We start from the raw sequence: 19661 nt of genomic DNA on the forward strand, positions 1-19661 counted from the left end.
CAGGAGCCAGACCTGGGGAGTTCGAGGCCAATCTGGGCTACATGAGACTGTCTCAAAAAGAGAGGTGGGGGGAGTTTAAAATAAGCTTAAAAGAGACGACCCTAGGATTTAAGCAGGACAGTTTTCGAAGGCATGTCCAAGCTGAGCGCTGTCTCCTGGGCTTCTTGTCAGCCACATGTGTGGTACATCTGTGGGAAATACAGGCTCCACACGGGCTCCCTGGTAGAGAATGGCTTCCTATATTTAGGTATCAGACCAACACACAAAGGGCAAGGCCTTCACAGAGATAAAGAGCTTTTTAACAACCAACGTAATCCCTAAAATCAATTCTTCCAGATAGAAAAGGAATTCTTCATTTCCACTCCTATGCCCACCGCCCCGCCGCCCCACCCCTGGAAAGGAAACACAGGCTGGGAAGCGTTAATATGGAGATCATAGATGGGGAAAGGAGCTGGCGTGTAGATGGAGGTGAGCCTTAGAAAACGGCCTTTTTCCGTCTTTGTAAACAAGAAAGGGTCTTCTCCGCCGGTCTTTGAGGTCTTGGAAAAGGGAGCGAAGTATCCCGTAGGATAGTGTGTGTGTAAGGGACAGGCTGCACTGAGCCTGGGACTGCCTGCCCCTGACCTCAAACACTGCTTACAAAGTCTTAAGTTCGGAGCCCTGGCCACAGTCTGTAAAACACAGAATGGGCATCAGCTCCATTGCCGTGATGAAATTTAACCTGCAGATGACTCTGGCAGCCATTCAGGGAGAATGAATGGGGCTTCTCAAACGCTACGAGAAGGAGGAAGCAGGCCTAGACAAAAGGGCAGCCTAGGACCCTCTATGGTTTAGAGGCTAAGGCTCTCTGGAGAAGGAAGAAAGTTTTTGTAGGGTGGGTATCTGGCCGTCCTGACAAACTTGATTCCATACACCTTGGGGAGGAATTCAGAAGCTCTCAGTAAAGTATTTCAGAGAAATGTTCTCAAATTCCATCTTCTAAATTTCAGTGGTTTTCTGCAGGGTCATATGTCCCACAAGTCAAAGATAAAGTTACCACGAGCTTAAAGTCAGGTTCAAATACAGCATAACTACAAATTACATTGATTTGTGAAATGGGAAATGCTTCCACGGCAGTGGAGTTCTGCCCTACAATCAGGGTGGACCCCTTCCCTGGGGATCCGGGGTGAAACCACATCCCAGGCTCCCCATGAATGCCAGCTTTTGATGAAATGGCACCAAAAACATCAATAGGCCTGCACCAGGCTATCAGATCCTGTGTGTCCTGATTGGGGGGGTGGGGGGGCTCAATGACAAAAGACAAACAAAGAAAATTGGTATCCACTTCATATCATTGTTCAAACTATGTCTGATTTCATCTTCCACATTTCCTGAAATCTTGCTGGGTTTATTTTTATTTTTTTTAAATTGCATTTATTTAGCTTATGTGTATGTGTGCCTATGTGTGCCTCCATGCAAGTGTGGAGGTCAGAGAAGAAGTTAGAGAAGTCAATTCTCTCCTTCCACTACACAAATTTTGATGACTGAACTCTTTACCTGCTGGGACATCTTACCAGCCATACTGTTGGTTCTTAATATAAATTTTTCAAATATCAGTTCATGGTCCACAAGTTTCACTGGAATCAGAGTTGAGCAGGTCAATGCTGTTTTCTGTTGATGTTTTAGGTTTTATTTTTATTTTTGCTAGTTTGGTTCCCTGAGACAGGGTCGCACTATGCAGCAGCCCAAACTGGCCAGGCAACAATCTCCTGACCTTCATCTCCTGAGGGCGGAATGAGGTGTGTGGTATTGTGTCCAGCTAACACTGAACTCCTAACCTCCAAGGTCGAGTAGGAGGCTCCATGGGCCAAATGGCTTAAATTTTCCATCGTTATTTTTCTGAGTCTTCCAGGTGCATCCAACCTGTGTTCTGCAGGCCATTTGCACCCCAGGGGAAATAAGACCCAACATAATTCTCTTTTGTAACCCGATTGCAGGGTTCTCCCATGTGAGCTCTGTAGATGCTATCAGTAATGATGCCAGACACGCTGCTGGGCTTTGGACCCTGGGGAGTTAGTTCTCTAAGGGGATTAGGCTGTTGCCCATTCACCTACTGGTGCGCAGGCAACCAAACTGACAAGGACAACACGCAGCATACTGGTGACTGAACAAAAGGGACAAACTGGGCCACGGAAGCACAGCCTCAGACTTCTTCCTGCCTCTCTCCCCAAGGGCAGGTAAAGGAAGTAGGAAATCATCTCTCCAAGGCTGTCGTAGAACCTGGGGCTACTAACCTCACCCTGCAGGAGCCGCCTGGCAACAATGATGCTGTGTTAGCCTGAGGACCAAGTTCAACATCCAGGGCCCACAGAAAAAGCCAGGTGTTGTGTGTAGCATAAGCTTGTAATCCCAGTGCTGGGGAGACAGACTTCACAATTTCCGGTACTCACTAGCCAGCCTGTGAGTTTAGCTAGTCTAAAACATCAAATCCACTCCAGAGCCACGAGAGCTCCTGCTTCAAAGGAGGTAGGCAGTACTCCAGAAGACGACCCTAAGTCCCAGAATTGTCCTCTAGTCTCCGCATTCACGGTTACATGTACCCACCAGCACTTCAAAGCTTCTTTAAGCTTTACTGTTAATTACGTATATGAGTTATGTGTCCAGATGTGGGTATGTGCACAGGAGTACAGTGCCCACAGAGGCCGGAAGGTTCCCTGCAACCAGAGTTTCAGGCAGTTGTGACCCGCCTAACATGGGTGGTAGAAACTGAACTCAGGTCCTCCGGAAGGGTAGCAAGTCCTCGCTCCAGTTCCCATACACATGAATTTAAAGAAAGAGTAGAGGAGGAAGAAAAACACTCCTATCTTGCCTGATTATAGTTGTTAAAACCTGGGGTCCTACTCTAGCCCGAGGAAAGAGACACTCAGAGTACCGGAAAGACTGAGCAGACAGACTTGCCTGTCCCCACCACCTGTCATCCTTGCAGGGACAAACATCTCAGGGTCTTTGGTCTTCATGTGTGAAAGCTCTTGGACTTGTTATATTTTTCTATTGTTGTCTTTTGTTGAAGGCATTTTGGATGTGGCTCTTAGGTTGTTGAGACAGCAACCATACCTTTCTGTGCTACAAACCTAATGAAAGACATACATGTCTAAAGACCTTTAGCCAAGTGACAACTTCAGTGGGTCTAACGCTGTCATCACTGTAGATGACATCCAGAGTGTCAATGAATGTTCAGCAATGAAATGAAGTTATGAGGACCCCTGGAGAGCTGCACTTGACCTCAAACACCAATTCGATGGCAAGTAAACACCAGTCATGTTCAGTGTCAGCCATTGGTGGCCAATGGGCTCCAAAGACAGAAACACAGAGTTGAGTTTATTTACCTGCGGATAGAAGCCACCTGGCTCCCTGGGCTATTTTCATGGCAGCAGAAAGCCAAAACAAGCAGAATGTAAGTGGCTGGTGCCAAGACTCCACGACTTCCTCTTACTAGTTCCTTTCCATTCTCACGGCACTTCGGGGAAACTCAGCAGAGAGTTTGACGTTGCCGAGGTGGAAAGAAGTGGGAGGAGGGGTCCTGCCCGTCCTGCCCACTCTCACGGTGGCATCAGGCCATGCCCAGATCAGCGGGGATGACTGGATTAGATTAAGGTAGCAAAGCAGGAACATCTTATCTTCTTGGCCAGGATGCCTGCCAGTTCCTTCCTCTCAGTGGTTTCCCCTTTGACCATCTTTGACCCAGGACTTGTCTGCACCTCCACTGCGGTTTTGCTGGGACCCTTCTGCTAATGTGTAGTGTGCTCAGACCTCAGTTTTCCCATTTAACCATTAAATAATAAATAATTAAATGGTTTCCCAGTTAACCATTTTCCCATAACCATTAGGAATGCCTCCCAACTGCCCTAGCTGGGATTCCGAGCTGAGCTCTGAATGTTTCAACAGCATTTGAAACATACCTACTTTTGACCCATACCATTTTTTTTTTAACCAGGAACCTTTTTTTTTTTTTCAGCACCTTTACAGAACACTGTGTAGTGCTTTCCCCTCCCACGGCCAGCCCACAAGGAAGGACAAAAGAAATGTATGTACCAAAGACATGGGAGCTACTTTAATCAAGTATTTTAGAGGTTCTAGAAACTGATGGTAGGCTTTTAGAGAAACCACTGGGTCACTTAATTCAGTAAAACATCACACATATTTTTCCAGGCAGGAATAAAACTATTCATTATTAATGTTTTTAGTGTGACAGGAAAGGGAGGACCATGGGCCTCTCCCACAGTAGATCCACAACAAACATTTCTTAGCTGGCCTTGGCCTGCACACTTTTTTTATAAGGCAGTACAAGGACTGGCTGAGGCCAGAGCCAGGTAGAGCAAGTGACACGCCCTCAGGATCCTGATCCAGCTGATAAGACAAACACTGGAGGAGTTCCTGATACCACCCAGAGACGTTCACAGTCCCCTACATTAGTTCTCCTTTAACAGAGTCCATCTGAGAAGGCCGGAGTGGAGCGCAGAAACGCAGACAAGAGCCCACTGGAAGAAACAACTTTCCTTCAAAGAACTCCAATATGGAGTTCAGGAGTCCCTGAACCAACTCCAGCTCACTACGCCAAGGGGAGTGCAGCTAGATTTTGAAAAGGCTGGCACAATCCTGTAATCTCAACACCGTGAAGGCAGAAAATCCAGGAGTTCAAGACCAGCCTCGGCTACATATGGAGTTGGGATTCCAGCCAGGACTACATAAGATCCTGTCTCAAAACAACAAAAAAAAAACTGATGGGAGTTCAGAACGCCCCGTGACTCCCACAAACTATTTCCCATCAACTACCGCTCAGTCCAGCAGTGAATGACATCAGCTCCACTATCCGGAAGCACAAAACCCGACAAAATATTAGGGAAAATCCAAGCGGCCTGATCACTGGAGCTCCGCCTTCCTAGAACACACCCAATGCCCCTCTCACCCATTCCCTCTTAAGCCTGAACGGAAGGAGTGGGCACGACACCGAAAGACAATTAAGCGCACCGTCTGAACCCAGGCTGACCTGGAAAGCCCTGGGAAGCAAGAACTGGGCAGGCTTGTCAGGCAGGGGACACGTCCACCTTCGTCACCGGTGGCCGCCTGGGTTAGGAGCTCTGCGAACGTACCGGATCCCCTGCGCACCGGCACGCCCGCACCCTTCTGGGAACCCGCGTGAAACACACAGGGATAAGAGCAAAAGTGACCACGCGTGGGCCCGGAGCAGCCACGGAGCATCTGGAAAGTTATCTTACTTTTTGTCTGTTAGCTTTTAGTTTCGAGTCCGCGAGCAATCGCTCTCCAAATAGCAACTTAGATTTTAGAGGCTACTAGAGAAAACCGCGCCGTTTCCTATAAGCCCCAGGGACAATCATCCGGGGAGGTTCCGATGGGAGTTGGGCAGCACCGGCCTGCGAACCAAAGACTACTGGAGCGCGGCTGGAACCCCTCGCCCTAAATCCCGCCCAGAGCGCGCCACCCGCGGAGAGCGCGGCGCCCCGGGGCTCTAGGCAGGTGCCAGAGCCCGGTCCCCGCCTCCGAAGCCGCCCTGCGTCCCGCGCCCAGCGTTCCCCACGCAGCACCCAGCGGCGCCACACTCACCGCCGCCAGCACCGCCTGTCGAGCCGGGAGGTCTGCACTGGCCGCGCGCGCGGGCCGGGAGGGCTCCAGGGAGGCAGGGCGAGCTCGGGGCGGGGATGTTTCGGGGCGTGGCTAGAAGGGGGCAGGCCGCACGGGGAGGGGCCTGGGAGGGGCGGGGCGACATCCCGGAGGCAAGCGGGGCGGGAGGCAGCTGCGACCTAAGAGGGCTCGGGAGAGGCGGGGCGCGGGGAGGCGGGGCCTAGAGGGTCGGGCGGGAGGCGGACTCGTGAGCCACGAGGCCTGGGAGAAGGCTGAACAAGATTAGTCTTTGTTTCTAACATTCCCAACTACACATCCTCCGGAAAAAGGCATAAAACAACCTACAGAATGGGAGACAATATTTGTAGGTCATGTAGCTGATGAAGGTCTAAAATTCAAATTATATCAAGACTGTACAGGAGATAAAGGCATATATTCGAGGTCAGCCTGATCTACAGCAGAGTTCCGCGCAAACTAGGGCTCCACAGTGTCACAAGAACCCAAACACCAGCCAGAACTGCTCAGCTAGTAAAGGGCTGGCTGGCATAGCGTGCAAGAAAACCTGGGTTCATCTACAGTGCCTCATAAAAGAGTACAGTGACACAGGCCTGCAACCCCAACACTGTGGAAGGCCGAGAAAGTTTCTCAAAAAGTTGAGGCTGACCTGGGAGACACAGGAAGTTTGAGGCCAGTCTAGGATACACAGTCAACCCATCCCACACATACAAAAAGAAAACTCTCACAGTATAGATGTCTGAGTGTGTGTGTGTGTGTGTGTGTGAGAGAGAGAGAGAGAGAGAGAGAGAGAGAGAGAGAGAGAGAGAGAGAGAGAGAGAGAAGAGAAGAGAAGAGAAGAGAAGAGAAGAGAAGAGAAGAGAAGAGAAGAGAAGAGAAGAGAAGAGAAGAGAAGAGAAGAGAAGAGAAGAGAAGAGAGAAAGAAAGAATTTCACTGTGTAGCCCTGGCTGGCCTGGAACTCACAGAGATTTGCCTGCTTCTGTCTCCTTTGTTTTGTGCTGGGGCTAAAGGCGTGTGTCACCACACCTGGTTTATATTTGTTACCTTTGCTTCACTATGAACACAAGACCTGACAGCTTAAGGAAGGAAAGATTTATTTGGATCACAATTTCAGAAGGTTTTAGTCCATCGTCATGGGCAAAATCTGGCAAAGCTGCTGAGATTATGCAGCCAAAGCTATGCAGAGCTGTTCACATCACAGTGGGCCAGGATGGAGAGAAAAAATCAGGATCCAGGACCAGCAATAACCTTTGGTGGTCCACCCCTAGTGACTTACTTTTACCAGCTAGGCCCTGCCGCCTAAAGATTTGATACCTCCCAAAGTGGACCAAGAGTTCAAAACATAAGTCTGGGGGGTCAGAGGGACTTCAGATTTAAGCTATAACACACTCAACAACAAAGAGACAACTCAGGTGGGTTTTTCTTTTTTATTTGGTTTTGGGTTTTCTGTTTGTTTTTTGAGACAGGGTGTCTCTGTTTAGCTCTGGCTGTCCTGGAATTCACTCTGTAGACTAAGCTAGCCTCGAACTCAGAGATTGGCCTGCCTCTGCCTCCAGAGGGCTGAGATTAAAGGCGCGCCCCACCACCACCTGGCCCAAGAGACTACTCAGTTTTAAATGGGGCAGTGGGATCTGCTGTGATGGTAGACATCTATAATCTCAGAATGGGGAAGATGAGGCAGTTCCTCAAGTTCAAGACCAGTCTGTTCTGCATAGAAAGACTTTGTCTCCAAAAACCAAAGGGGCTGAGGGAGGGAAATAGAACCAAGGAGATGGCTTGGTGGGTGGAAGGACAAGCCTGAAGACCCGAGTTCAGATCCCCACAACCCATTATTTTTTTTAAAAAAAGGCTGTATTTAGTGGCATACATCTGTATCCTAGGACTCCCACTGTGAGAGGAACAGAGGCAGGAGAAAGGCCCTGCCAGGGAGCTCTCAGGCAGCAGCCTGTAGTAGGCAGCTGAGCAGAGGCAGGAGAGTCCTCTCAACAAGGTGGACTGTGAGAAAAGAACCCCCAAACTGGACCCTGACCTCCATATGTGTCTTTCTCACGTATGCCACAACACCCACATGCTCAAACTCACACATACACAAATAAATATTTTTAAATTATATTTTAAAATAAATTTAAGCCAGGTGGTGGTGGTGGTGGCAGCGGTGGTGCATGCCTTTAATCCCAGCACTCGGGAGGCAGAGACAGGTGGGTCTCTGAGTTCGAGGCCAGCCTGGTCTCCAGAGCAGGTTCCAGTGAGTTGTAATGCTACACAGAGAAACCCTGCCTCAAAAAACAAAAACAAAAGCACAAACCCTTTCCTCCCCGAGTCGATTTTATCATAACCTACAGACAAGCAAACTGAGCGTATGAAAATGCCTACAGGCACGTGGAAAACTGTCCAGGTTCCTTAGTCATCAGGGAAACAAGATGAAAACCACAATGAGAAGCCGCTTTACCCAGTGAGAGTCGTAGAATGTTTTGTCAGAGAAAATAAATGTGGGGATCACAGGAAGATGCTCAGTACACAAAGTGTTCACCATGCAAGCATGAAAACCCGAGTTCACTTAACATCTGGGCGAGGCTGAGTGAGTCTGTGACCTCAGAGCTGGGACTGGAGAGGCAGGAGGATGCCTGGGGTTCACTGGCAGCCAGCCTGGTGGAACTGGAGAGCTTCAGATTCAGTGAGAGATTCTTCACACACACACACACACACACACACACACACACACACACACACACACACACACACAATGTAGCGGAGTACTTTCCTGGCGAGGGAGTTGGCATACCATGGTCATATGACTGCTTTTCCCAGGGTAAGACTCATTCACTGTATTCTAGGATTTCCCCAAACATGGGGACCAGCATTGCTGGATTTATGGTGTGAGGCTAGTGGTGGGGTGGGGAGAAAAAGTACAGACTGTATTCAAACTCTCCCGGAAGACAGTTTTTAATTAAAAAAAAAAAATAAAAAGATGGAAAGCAATTGAGGAAGTCTTGCAACACTGGTTCTGGTCTCTCTATATGCATCTGTGCACGTGTACACATGTGTGCTCACACGCACAGTAAATAAATAAATGTGTTGGAAGGGAAGAAATTAGCCCTCCTGGTGCCACAATGGAGACAATGCTGGGTGCAGCTGCTGTCCTGTTTCTAGGGAGCACACAAAACTGAAAACAACCTGTACGATTGTTGAGGGCAGTGCTATTCACCAAAGTCAAAGGGAGTAAACAGCCAAATGGCCAACAGACCAATGGACAAACAAAATGTGTTGTATCCACTCAGGCCTACCACAGCCTGAGAGAGACCTCAAAACACTATGCAAGGCAAAAGAAGGCAGACCACAAATGATCATCTTACCTATGGTCTCATTTACATAAATTATGCCCAGAACAGGTAAATCTGTGGACAAAGCAGATTAGTGGCTGTTTGGACTGGAAAGACCAGGAGGGAGGCAAGACCACTGACAGGGATGGTAATAAAATTGTCCTGGACACAGATAGTGGTGATGGGCACACAGCACTGCACATTTTAGGTACAACCAGTGCACAGTTCAAAAACGGCTAAAATGCTCAACTTTATGGTATGTTATGTTCCTTATTTCTTTCCTTTCTTCTCCAGACAGGTTTGTAGCCTGCTGGCTTCTATCTCACAGCAATCCTCGGCCTTAGCTTCTGCAGAGCTGGCATCCTAGGCATCTGCTGCCACACCTGGCTTTATCTCACTGTGTGTTGGTGGAGTGTACACATGTGTAATTGTTTGTCTCTATGGGTGTGTATGAAAGCAGGTGCACCTGCCTCTCTCTCTCTCTCTCTCTCTCTCTCTCTCTCTCTCTCTCTCTCTCTCTGTGTGTGTGTGTGTGTGTGTGTGTGTGTGTGTGTGTGTGTGTGAAGAAGTCAGAGGTTGACTTAAGGTGAAGGACAATCAAGGAAGACACCTGTTTTGAGACAGGGTCTCTCACTAGAACAGGGGCTTACTAATTCAGCTAGGGTGGCTGTCCCATGGGCATTAGGGATCCACCTACCTCTGCCTCCCCCAGTACTGGGGTTGCATACCACTGTATTTGGCTTTTATGTGGGGCTGGGCATCCAAACCCAGGTCCTCAAGCTCAAGCAGCAAGCACTTTACCTACTAGGCCATGTCCCCAGCCTCTCAATAGCTTAAAAAACAAAATCAGGTGCATTGTACAGGCCCCAGTGAGGTTTAGACAAGAAGAGAACAAGGCAGTTGGCTGGTATGGTGTAGTCTGGCATTTCTCTCCCTGTTCCCAATTACTCAGCAGCAGCTTTCCATATTACCACACAGAGGCTTTTATTCATTGTAAATGCTTGGCTGATAGCTCAGGCTTATTACTAAGTAGCTCTTCCATTTTAAGTTAACACATATTTATTATTTATGCTCTGCCATGTGATGGTACTTTTATCAGAATGGCAGATTCATCTCTTGCTCCCTCTGCGTCTGGCTGGTGACTCCTGACTCCTCCCTTCTCCTTCCCATCATCCTTAACTTTATCACCCCACCTAAAGTTCCTGCCTGGCTACTGGCCAATCAGAAATTTATTAAACCAATTTGAGTGATAACTTTTTACAGTGTAACAGAGGATTATTCCATAGCAATGTGGGAAAGACACAAAAACCACCCCCTTCAGAAGGTTTCACAAACCCATGACAAACCCAGTCTCTCTCTCTCTCTCTCTCTCTCTCTCTCTCTCTCTCTCTCTCAACCTATGGGTCAAGATGTACCTGTCAGCTAGTTCTACAATGCCTGCTGCCTGCCACCATGCTCCCTACCATGATGACAATGGACTAAACTTCTGAAACTGTAAGTTTTCTTTCACAAGAGCTGGTCGTGGTGTCTGTTTTCACAGCATAGAACAGTAACTAAGACATCCCCAAAACAAAAGACCTTTACGTCTTTTCAAGGGGCGGTAGGAAGTTCTACACCACATGATTTCAACATGGCATATGCCACGTGACAAGAAGCATGGGGAAAACAGGTCCCGGGCAGCGCTGTAAACTAGGGGCTTCAAAGTCACACAGCATATCTCAACTCTCTGGCCTAGCCTTTGGAGAGACAGGGTTTCTCTGTGGAGCAGAGAGTCTCCTGAAACTTGCTCTGTAGTCCAAGCTGGCCTCGAACTCACAGAGACCCACCTGCCTCTGCCTCCCGAGTGCTGGGATTAAAGGTGTGAGCCACCAGTGCCCTGCCAAGTGACCAGTCTCTTAGCAGAGCTGGCCCATGACCTGATACAGCACAGCAGAGCCCACCAGCACCTCATGATTCACATGGGTGAGGAAGGATCCACGCCTCCGATCTCCTCCAGGACTGCAGAAATGGTAGCATCAGTCAGGGGAGAGAAGCATGGTGCCTGACAGAACGCAGAGCCATCCTGCTTTGTCTTTCGTGTTTTAAATAAAAATTACATAGATACACATCTGGGAGGGGCAAGTACATAGACACATGTGGAAAAAGGTTCTCAAACTTTCTCAAGGATAAAGGAGACTATAAATAGTGGTATCTGTGTGATATAATTAAACAATTTTTTCAGATGTTTTATGAGAAAACACAAATGGTTTGTCTAAAAGTAGCAAAAACAGGAACTGATGAGACGGCTCAGTGGGCAAAGGCACTTCCTACCAAGCCTGACCATTTGAGTTCGGTGCCAGCACTCGAAAGGCAAGCCTTTGTGATTTGAGATCAGCCTGATCTACAGAGCAAGCTTTAGGCTAACCAGGTTGGCATAGTAACACTGTCTCTAACCCCGCACATGCCTTTAATCCCAGCACTCAGAAGGCAGAGGCAGGTGAAGCTCTGAGTTCAAGGCCAGCCTGGTCTACAGAGTGAGTTCCAGGACAGCCAAGGCTACACAGAGAAACCCTGTCTCAAAAAGCAAAACAAGAAAGGAAGGAAGGAAGGAAGGAAGGAAGGAAGGAAGGAAGGAAGGAAGGAAGGGACAGAAAGAAAAACAACTGGCAGAAAGAGTCTGCAAAGGGGTTCGTGTCACCCACAGCACCAAAGCCTGGAAACTAATGTTTCCATAGCACTTTTCCACATCAAAAAAAAAAAAAAATAGCCAGATAAAAATTAAAAAAGAAAAAAAAAAGAAAAGAAAATCAGGACTAGATGACTATCCAGCAGATCCCTAAACCCAATGCTAGGGATCCACACACTCAAAGAAGAGAATCAACCCCTGAAAGTGGCCCTTTCACTTCCTTGTGTATGAACGCATGTGTGCGTGTGTGTGTGTGTGTGTGTGTGCGTGCATGCGTGCGTGCATGCGCGTGTGTATGTATTGGGGGTTGCAGCACTGGAGAGGGAAGAGAAAGAACAAGAATGAATAAAAATGCTTTGTAATAGTCTAGAGGCTGGAGAGGTGGCTCCACTGTAAAAAGTACTTACTCTGCCCGAGAATCTAATTTAAGTTCCCAGCACCCACGCAGGGGATATGACACCCTCTTCTGACCTCCGTGGTAAGCACATGCAAGTGAGCCCACAAACATACACCTAAATAAAAACAAATTGAATAAAAAATACCTTGGTATGGTGTTGCGTGCTTCAATCTCCATTGTGAGGCTAGCCTGGGCTACATGAGCTCCTGCTTAAAGCACGCAAAATAGCAATAGGACCATTGGGTTGAGAGAGCCTTAGGAGTGATAGCTCAAAGTGGGAGAAAAGACAGCCATCGTGGGCCACTCACAGGGGACCTGGGAGGAGAAGCAAACTTCAGAGAAATCCCTCAAATAAGGGGGTCTCTGACTTTCATAAGTCTTCTGGGGTTAGTGGGAAATTCCACATCATTTAGTCTAACAAAACCTGCCTGACAAGAAGCCAGGTACCAGATAGGACCTTCAAAGGAGAGGGCTGAGGAGCACAGTACAGCATGGAGAGAGGAGGGAGTGGGGGAGGGAGGGAGAGAGAGAGAGCACACAAGTGAGTACTGAGTGACTTGTGGAGCTGCAGGCTAACATTCTGAACCCCACCCTGTGCCTCTCTGGTGTGAAGGTGTTGTTTATTCTCACTTCCCCGCTACACACCATCTTTCTCACAGACAGAGAAGGTTGAGACGGTACACAGGAACCAGAAGAGTTCCTGAGGATTTAGCTCCAGACCCACCCAGCATCAGCAAGACATTAAACCATAAACTCCTGTCCCTTCCTTCTCCCTCTCTTCTCCCTCCCTCACATCCTCCTTCTCTCTCTCTCTCTCCCTTTTTCCCTCCCTCCCTCTGTCTTTCTCCCTCCAACCTAAGTCAGACCAAGCCCCTGTGGCCCTCCCTGGCCCTCCTCATCTCTCTGGGACACAGAATTGACTAACAATACCACCACAGGGATGCCATGTTCCTGCAATTACAGGTTCAGGGTCCCTCCTATTGTTTGCCTCACTGCTCCTTGGTACATGGGCCAGGTTCCATCACACAGTATGAAGCTTGCCAACTCCTGTGAGACCCCCTTTGTGGGCTGGAGAGATGTCTCCGTGGTTAAGTAAGAGCACTGGCTGCTCTTCTGGAAGACCTGGGTTCAATGCCCAGCACCCACATTGTGGCTCACAACTGTCTGTAACTCCTGTTCCAGGTAATCTGGTACCTTCACACAGACTTACATGCAGGCAAAACACCGATGTACATAAAATAAATAAATCTTTGCTGGGTAGTGGTGGTGTATGCCTTTTATCCCAGCACTTGGGGGGCAGAGGCAGGTGGATCTCTGTGAGTTCAAGGCCAGCCTGGTCTACAGTGATAGTTCCAGGACAGCCAAAGACACACAGAGAAACCCTGTCTCAAAAAAAAAAAATTAAAAAAAATTAAAAAAAAAAGAAAAGAAAAAAAAAAAGAAATCCCCTTTGTTCTATGGATTTGAGAGGATGGTGCCCTCTCTCCTTGGGGCCCCACAGTGGCTGTCTATTTAGGAACCTGTGTCCATCCTAATGGAGCCTCGCTTCAGACCTGAAAGCCTGCTCTGCCCCTCCAGGCCCCATGTCCTAATTGTCATTCTGAAGGGTGACCTCATGACAGTTCCTGTCTGTGAACTACAACTTTCTTCTAAGCAGAAGGAAGAGTTCAGAGTGGCTAGAGAAGCGGAAGAGGGCACTGAGGCCAAGAGCCACGGCCTTTTCAGTGGAAAGAGTCCCGGAGAACCAAAGCCGGCACTGCCTGAGCATTTGAGCTTCCTGGGGCCTAGAGGCAGACGCCGCCGCAGACTGGAAGCGCTTTCTCCCACTTAAGCACACAAAACTCTGGCTAAAAGACAGCCTCTAGTTCACAGGGTCTGGAATTACAAGCCACGGGGTGTGAAAGCTCACAAGAAGCCTGCGACGCTAAGAAGTTAGAGAAGCCTGTAGTTTTATCCAAAGAGCAGGAGGACCCTCTCTGCTCGCAGGTACTGGGCAGCCTCTACTCCAGCTGCCTACAGGGCTGAAGCCAGTGAGCTGGGGCCAGAGGGAGGCAGTGGTGAGAAGCCTCCCCTCAACCCCCATTCAGTGAGTCCATAGCCCTAGCACAGCCACAGAGCAGCTGTCTCTGGGTGCAGAGCCAGGGAAAGAAACAAGCCTACAAATGGGACCAGAGCCAGGGGACACTTTCTAGGTTTGGGGACAAAGTGTCCGTAAACTTTGTACCCAAACCCAGAGCTGGAAGAAAAAAAGTCCCCAGACCCTTTAATCAGAACACACTAAGCCACTAGATTCAGAGCATACCATACATGCTGGTCCCAAAAACAGAGTAAAAGAGGTAAAAAGAACCAAAGAAAGAAACACGATTTGGCTCCAGAATCAGAGCCATCGCTCCCCAGACACAAAACCAGCCAATCCCTGAGCAGGGAAAATGGACCAATCACTGAGCCCCTAGAGGCTTCGAATTCCTGACTGGCAAATGGAAATTCCACTCAGGTATGGCAATCCCCTTACATCATAGGGAGCAGCCAATCCCAAGCTTGAAAGCCTTAAATTCCCCTCACCCCACTCAGGGGCGGTCAATCACAAGCCCAGAGACTTGGAATGCCTCAAGCCTCTTCCCCTATATAAACCCCCTTTCACTGCTGGGGTCTCTCCTGCTCGGTTCCTTCTGCTACTGTTGCTGCTGCAGCAGCTTCGGACAGACAGAGGGACCCAAGTTAACTCACAATAAAGACTCTTTGATTTTGCATAGGATATGGTTTCTTGTTGATGTTTTGGGGATCCAGACTTTGGACATAACAGTGGCACCCAGGGGTCCTTCCCTGACCACAGAGTTTGTGGGCATGACTCTGTCTCTATTTAAAACACACACACACACACACACACACACACACACACACACACACAGAGAGAGAGAGAAATCATGGCACAGGATGTAGTGTGAGCCCCAAACAAGAAGAAAAACAATGGGGGCGGAGGCACGAGGGAAAAAGATGTGAATTCTTCTCCTGGCGACAATCCCCCCTTTATACAAATGAGGAGAGAGAAGGAGGCCCAGAGAAGTTAAGCACCATACCTGAGACTCACAGAAAGGTGGTGGCTGGAGATAATGCTTGAGCCAGGTGGAGTGGGCTGATTCTTCTCTCTCAGATATCCTCTCTCTCTCTCTCTCTCTCTCTCTCTCTCTCTCTCTCTCTCTCTCTCTCTCTCTCTCTCTCCCCCCTTCCCTTTCTCTCTCCTGTCCCTGCCCTCCCCAACTGCTTTTTGCTTATGTGTCTTGGGCCCTGAGCTGTACGTCAGGGACTAGAGTGAGGGGAACTAGAAATGTCACTGTCCGAGTTTGCTTTCCACAGCTCTCATAAGCAGCATGACCAGAAGCAGCTTGGGGAGGAAAGGGTCTGGGCAGGAATGCAAGGCAGAAACCTGGAGGTAGAAGCAAAGGCCACGGAGGATCACTGCGCACTGGCTTGCTTTCATGGCTCGTTCAGCCTGCTTTCCTAGGCAACCCAGGACCACCTGCCCAAGGACAGAACTGCCTTCAGTGGCCTGAGCCCTACACATCCATCAAGAAAATGCTCTGAGCAGTGCAACTGGCCAGGTCAGGCCCTCAGGAGAAGTGTGGGCAGCAGCACAACAGGCCAGGCCTGTTGCACAGCAACGCAGTGGGACATGACAACAGTGGCCTCCGCAAATTCTGACCACAGTAGCCCTTCAGCCTCAGCCCTGCCAGCACCAGGAGGAGCAATCATGTGAGTCTTGGGCCAGTAGGCACCTGGAGGAACAATCACCGAAGGTTCTCCTCTGCCCACACCTGAAGGAAAGATCAACAGAGCCACAGCCCCAACTATACCAATTGGAAGAAAAGGGACCCCGCTGAAACACAGTCTCCGTCTGTTCTGATGGGAGGACAGCAGGGTAAGAAAGAACACACACACTGAACCACACAAAGAGCTCCACGGCACCGCCAGAAACTAGTGACTCCACAGCAGCAAGACCTGGCCATCCCAAAGCAGATGACACAGAAAAAAGCGACCTTTATGAAGATGATTGAGGCCCTTAAAGAGGAAGTCAAAAATTTCCTTAAAGAAATGGAGGAAAAGACGACCAAAAAAACTGGAAGAAATCAACAAATCCCTAAAAGGAAACAAAGAAAAAAACAATCTAACAGGTGAAAGAAATGGTTCAAGGCTTAAAAACTGAAATAGAGGCAATAAACACACACACACACACACCAAGGAAATTTGCTCAACTATGTTCATAGCAGCATTATTCATAATAGCCGAACCTGGAAACAACCTAGATGCCCCTCAACTGAAGAATGGATAAGGAAAATGTGGTACATTTACACAATGGAGTACTATTCAGCACTAAAAAAATAATGGCATCTTGAAATTTGTAGGCAAATGGACAGAACTAGAAAAAAAAATCTTCAGTGAGGTAATCCAGACCCAGAAAGACAAATATCATATGTACTCACTCATAAGTGGCTTTTAGACATAAAGCAAAGAAAAACTGGCCTACAGGCTACAATTCCAGAGAACCTAGACAACAAAGAAGACCCTAAGAGAGAAATACATGGATCTACCCAGAAAGGAGAAAAAGACAAGATCTCCTGAGTAAATTGGGAGTATAGGGGGTAAGGTGGAAGGGAAGAGGAGAGGAAGGAATGGGGAAATGTATAACCTAATTAAAAACAATAAATAAAATTTAAAAATAGAATTTGGCATTAAAAATAAAAGAAAATGTTCCACAGGCTACCCCACAGGGACAACAATGGGAACATTTTCTCAGTTGAGGGTCCCTCTTTTCAGATGACTCCGACTTGTGTTAAGGTGACTAAAAGTCAGCACAATGTCCAACTGACCTAAGGAGTTTCTATCCTGGTTTGCATGAGGGGAGGTAGATCCAAAATCAATACCAAAGAATGGCCGGGGCACGGCTTAGCAGGGTCCCCTTGCCTGGCATGTGTGACACCCCGACTTGCACCCCTAACACAGCAAGACGTGAGCAAATAAGTAAATGAATGCTGTGTGACTTGGGGTCACCAGCTGACTCCTCCGTAGCTTCCAGGAATCCGGCATCCCACGGTCCAGCTGAACTTCATTCTCTGAGTTCCAGTCTAAACAGGAGCAAGTTTGAGGGGGTTAGGGGTGGCTGAAGCATGACTCATGGAAACGTGTTTATTTCATGATCAGTTATGTGATCCATCACACACTGCTGTCCCAACAACCCCACAAGAGAAATAGAACTCCTTTCCAGGGTTAGCAGTAGAAGCCCAAAGAGGCTTGGGAAATTGTCAAGGGCCACACGGCTACTCCTTGCTAGCTGTGGGATTTGAACGCAGCCTCTCGGTCTCCACATCCATAGTTAGCCATCAGCTTGTGGAGGGCTTGCTTATCAGAGCTTATGGGTGGTCCAGACCTGTGGCTATCGGGGCACATGACCTCAGGACCTTTCCCTGCAGTACTGTCTCACCCATGGTCCCAACCTACAGAACAGAAGGAAGCAGTTTGGCATATGGGGGCCGAGAACTAGCTAGCCACAGCTGGGGCCCAGAAAGGGGACAAATGTTTTGACCCATGATCAGTGTAGGAGTTGAGAACACGCTTCAGCACACTTGGGTCTTCAAGGGCCAACAGTCTCCGAGGGCCTGGACTTGTTTCTCTGGGGCGACCCCAAGCCAGTCTTACAGAGGGACATTCATTCTAGGGCTGTCTCTGGGACATAACTGGCTGAGCCACGTCACTGCTATGCCTTTTCAGATTTGATCCTAAATATCAGTGTTTGTCCTGGGGCACCTGCGGCTGGAGGTTCAAGGCTAGTCTCTATTTCAGAGGCCAGAAGAAGCACAGGAGGGGACAGGCAGAGGAAGGCCTCACGGTGTCTCATCTCCTGGGGCAGCAGCAGGCTTCTGTGGATTTAGGAAGAGGCCCTAGAAGTGACTTTGGGGGGGGGGGTCATTGACAATGCCCTCCCACTGTTACTCAGGCCAGGCTCCCTTAGGCCAGCCTCATGCAAATTTGGGCAGGCACTCTACCAACCAAGCTCATCCTTGGCCCCAGAGATATTTTCTTATTAAATGTCTTTTATAATTCCACTTCAAAAAAAGAAAATGATCCCAGGCAAGGAAGCCACCCACCTCCACACCTCACGATTTAGGTGTCCCCTAGTGGGAGAACTATGAACCACCAGCCTCCTGTTTCCTCCCTGCCCCCATCACCCTAGACATAAGCACTCTACTCGGCTGTGTGATATTTTGTTTGCACTCTGACGCTCCCAATAAGGCTTACTTGAATCAGAGGGCAGAGCCGACCAAAATTAGCCATAGAGGTTTTAAAAGAGCAAGGACATACAGGGAGACACAGGGGCTTAGAAGGTTCTTAGCCCTTTGGACTGAGGAAGGAAAGAGAGAGGAAGTCCATGGTCACTTCTCTGCCACTTCTCTGATCCTTCAGGTTCTTACCCTGATATCTGACTCAGAAGTTTTTATTGATAAAGAATGATAAGATAAATGCTTCATCTGGCATCCAGCGCAGAGCACGAGGTCACAAGGCAGCCACTCGTGGGCAGCTTTGCAGTCACCAGACTCACCATCGCAGCTGACTTTCCTGCTTCTTCCCCCAGGCCCTCCATGAGAGAAACAATTCATAAATGGAACCTCCTGAAACTGAGAAGCTTCTGTAAAGCAAAGGGCACGGTCAACCAGACAAAACAGAAGATTACAGAATGGGAAAAGATCTTCACCAATCCCACATTAGACAGAGGGCTGATCTCCAAAATACACAAAGAACTCAAGAAATTTGTCATCAAAAGAACAAGTAATCCAATTTAAAAAACCATAGAGTACAGACCTAAACAGAGAACTCTCAACAGAGGAATCTAAAATGACTGAAAGACACTTAAGAAAATGCTCAACGTCCTTAGCCATCAGAGAAATAAAAATCAAAACAACTCTGAGAGTCCATCTTACACCTGAAGGGTGGCCAAGATCAAAAACACTGATTACAACCTATGCTGGAGAGGATGTGGGGTAAAGAGAACACTCCTCCATTGCTGGTGGGAGTGCAAACTGGTACAGCTGCTTTGGATATCAGTATGATGATTTCTCAGAAAATTAGGAAACAACTCACCTCAAGATCCAGCAATACCACTTTTGGGTATATACTCAAAGGATGCTCAATTGCACCACAAGGACATGTGCTCAACTATGTTCATATCAGCATTGTCTGTCATAGCCAGAACCTGGGAACAACCTAAATGCCCCTTGATCGAAGAATGGATAAGGAAAATGTGGTACATTTACACAATGGAGATTTACACAGCAGAAAAAAATAACATCTTTTAATTTTCAGGGAAATGGATGGATCTAGAAAACATCATATTGAGTGAGGTAACCCAGAAAGAAAAATATCATATGTACTCACTCAGAAGTGGCTTTTAGACATAAAGCAAAAGAAAAAAATAAAAAAATTCACAATCCCAGCGAACCTAGACAACAATAACAACCCTAAGAGAGACATACATACATGGGAAGCAGAAAAAGACAAAATATCCTGAGTAAATTGAAAGCATGAGAAACATGGGAGAGAGTAGAAGGGGAGGGGAGAGGAAGGAAGGAGAGTAGAGAAAAATATAAAGTTCAA

The 19661-nt window shown here is 48.1% G+C and overlaps 1 protein-coding gene across 1 annotated transcript in view; it reads right to left on the reverse strand.

Annotated features, from left to right (window-relative positions):
* Nucleotides 1-5728, reverse strand: part of Litaf (lipopolysaccharide induced TNF factor) — a 35333-nt gene extending 29605 nt beyond the window's left edge. Inside the window, exon 1 of the mRNA XM_085694553.2 lies at nt 5602-5728. The gene's annotated coding sequence lies outside the window, so the exon portion shown is untranslated. The remainder of the gene's footprint in view (nt 1-5601) is intronic.
* Between the last annotated feature and the right edge of the window lie 13933 nt (nt 5729-19661).

Source organism: Myodes glareolus, chromosome 9 (assembly GCF_982192425.1).
Source record: "Myodes glareolus chromosome 9, mMyoGla1.1, whole genome shotgun sequence".
NCBI lineage: Eukaryota > Metazoa > Chordata > Mammalia > Rodentia > Cricetidae > Myodes > Myodes glareolus.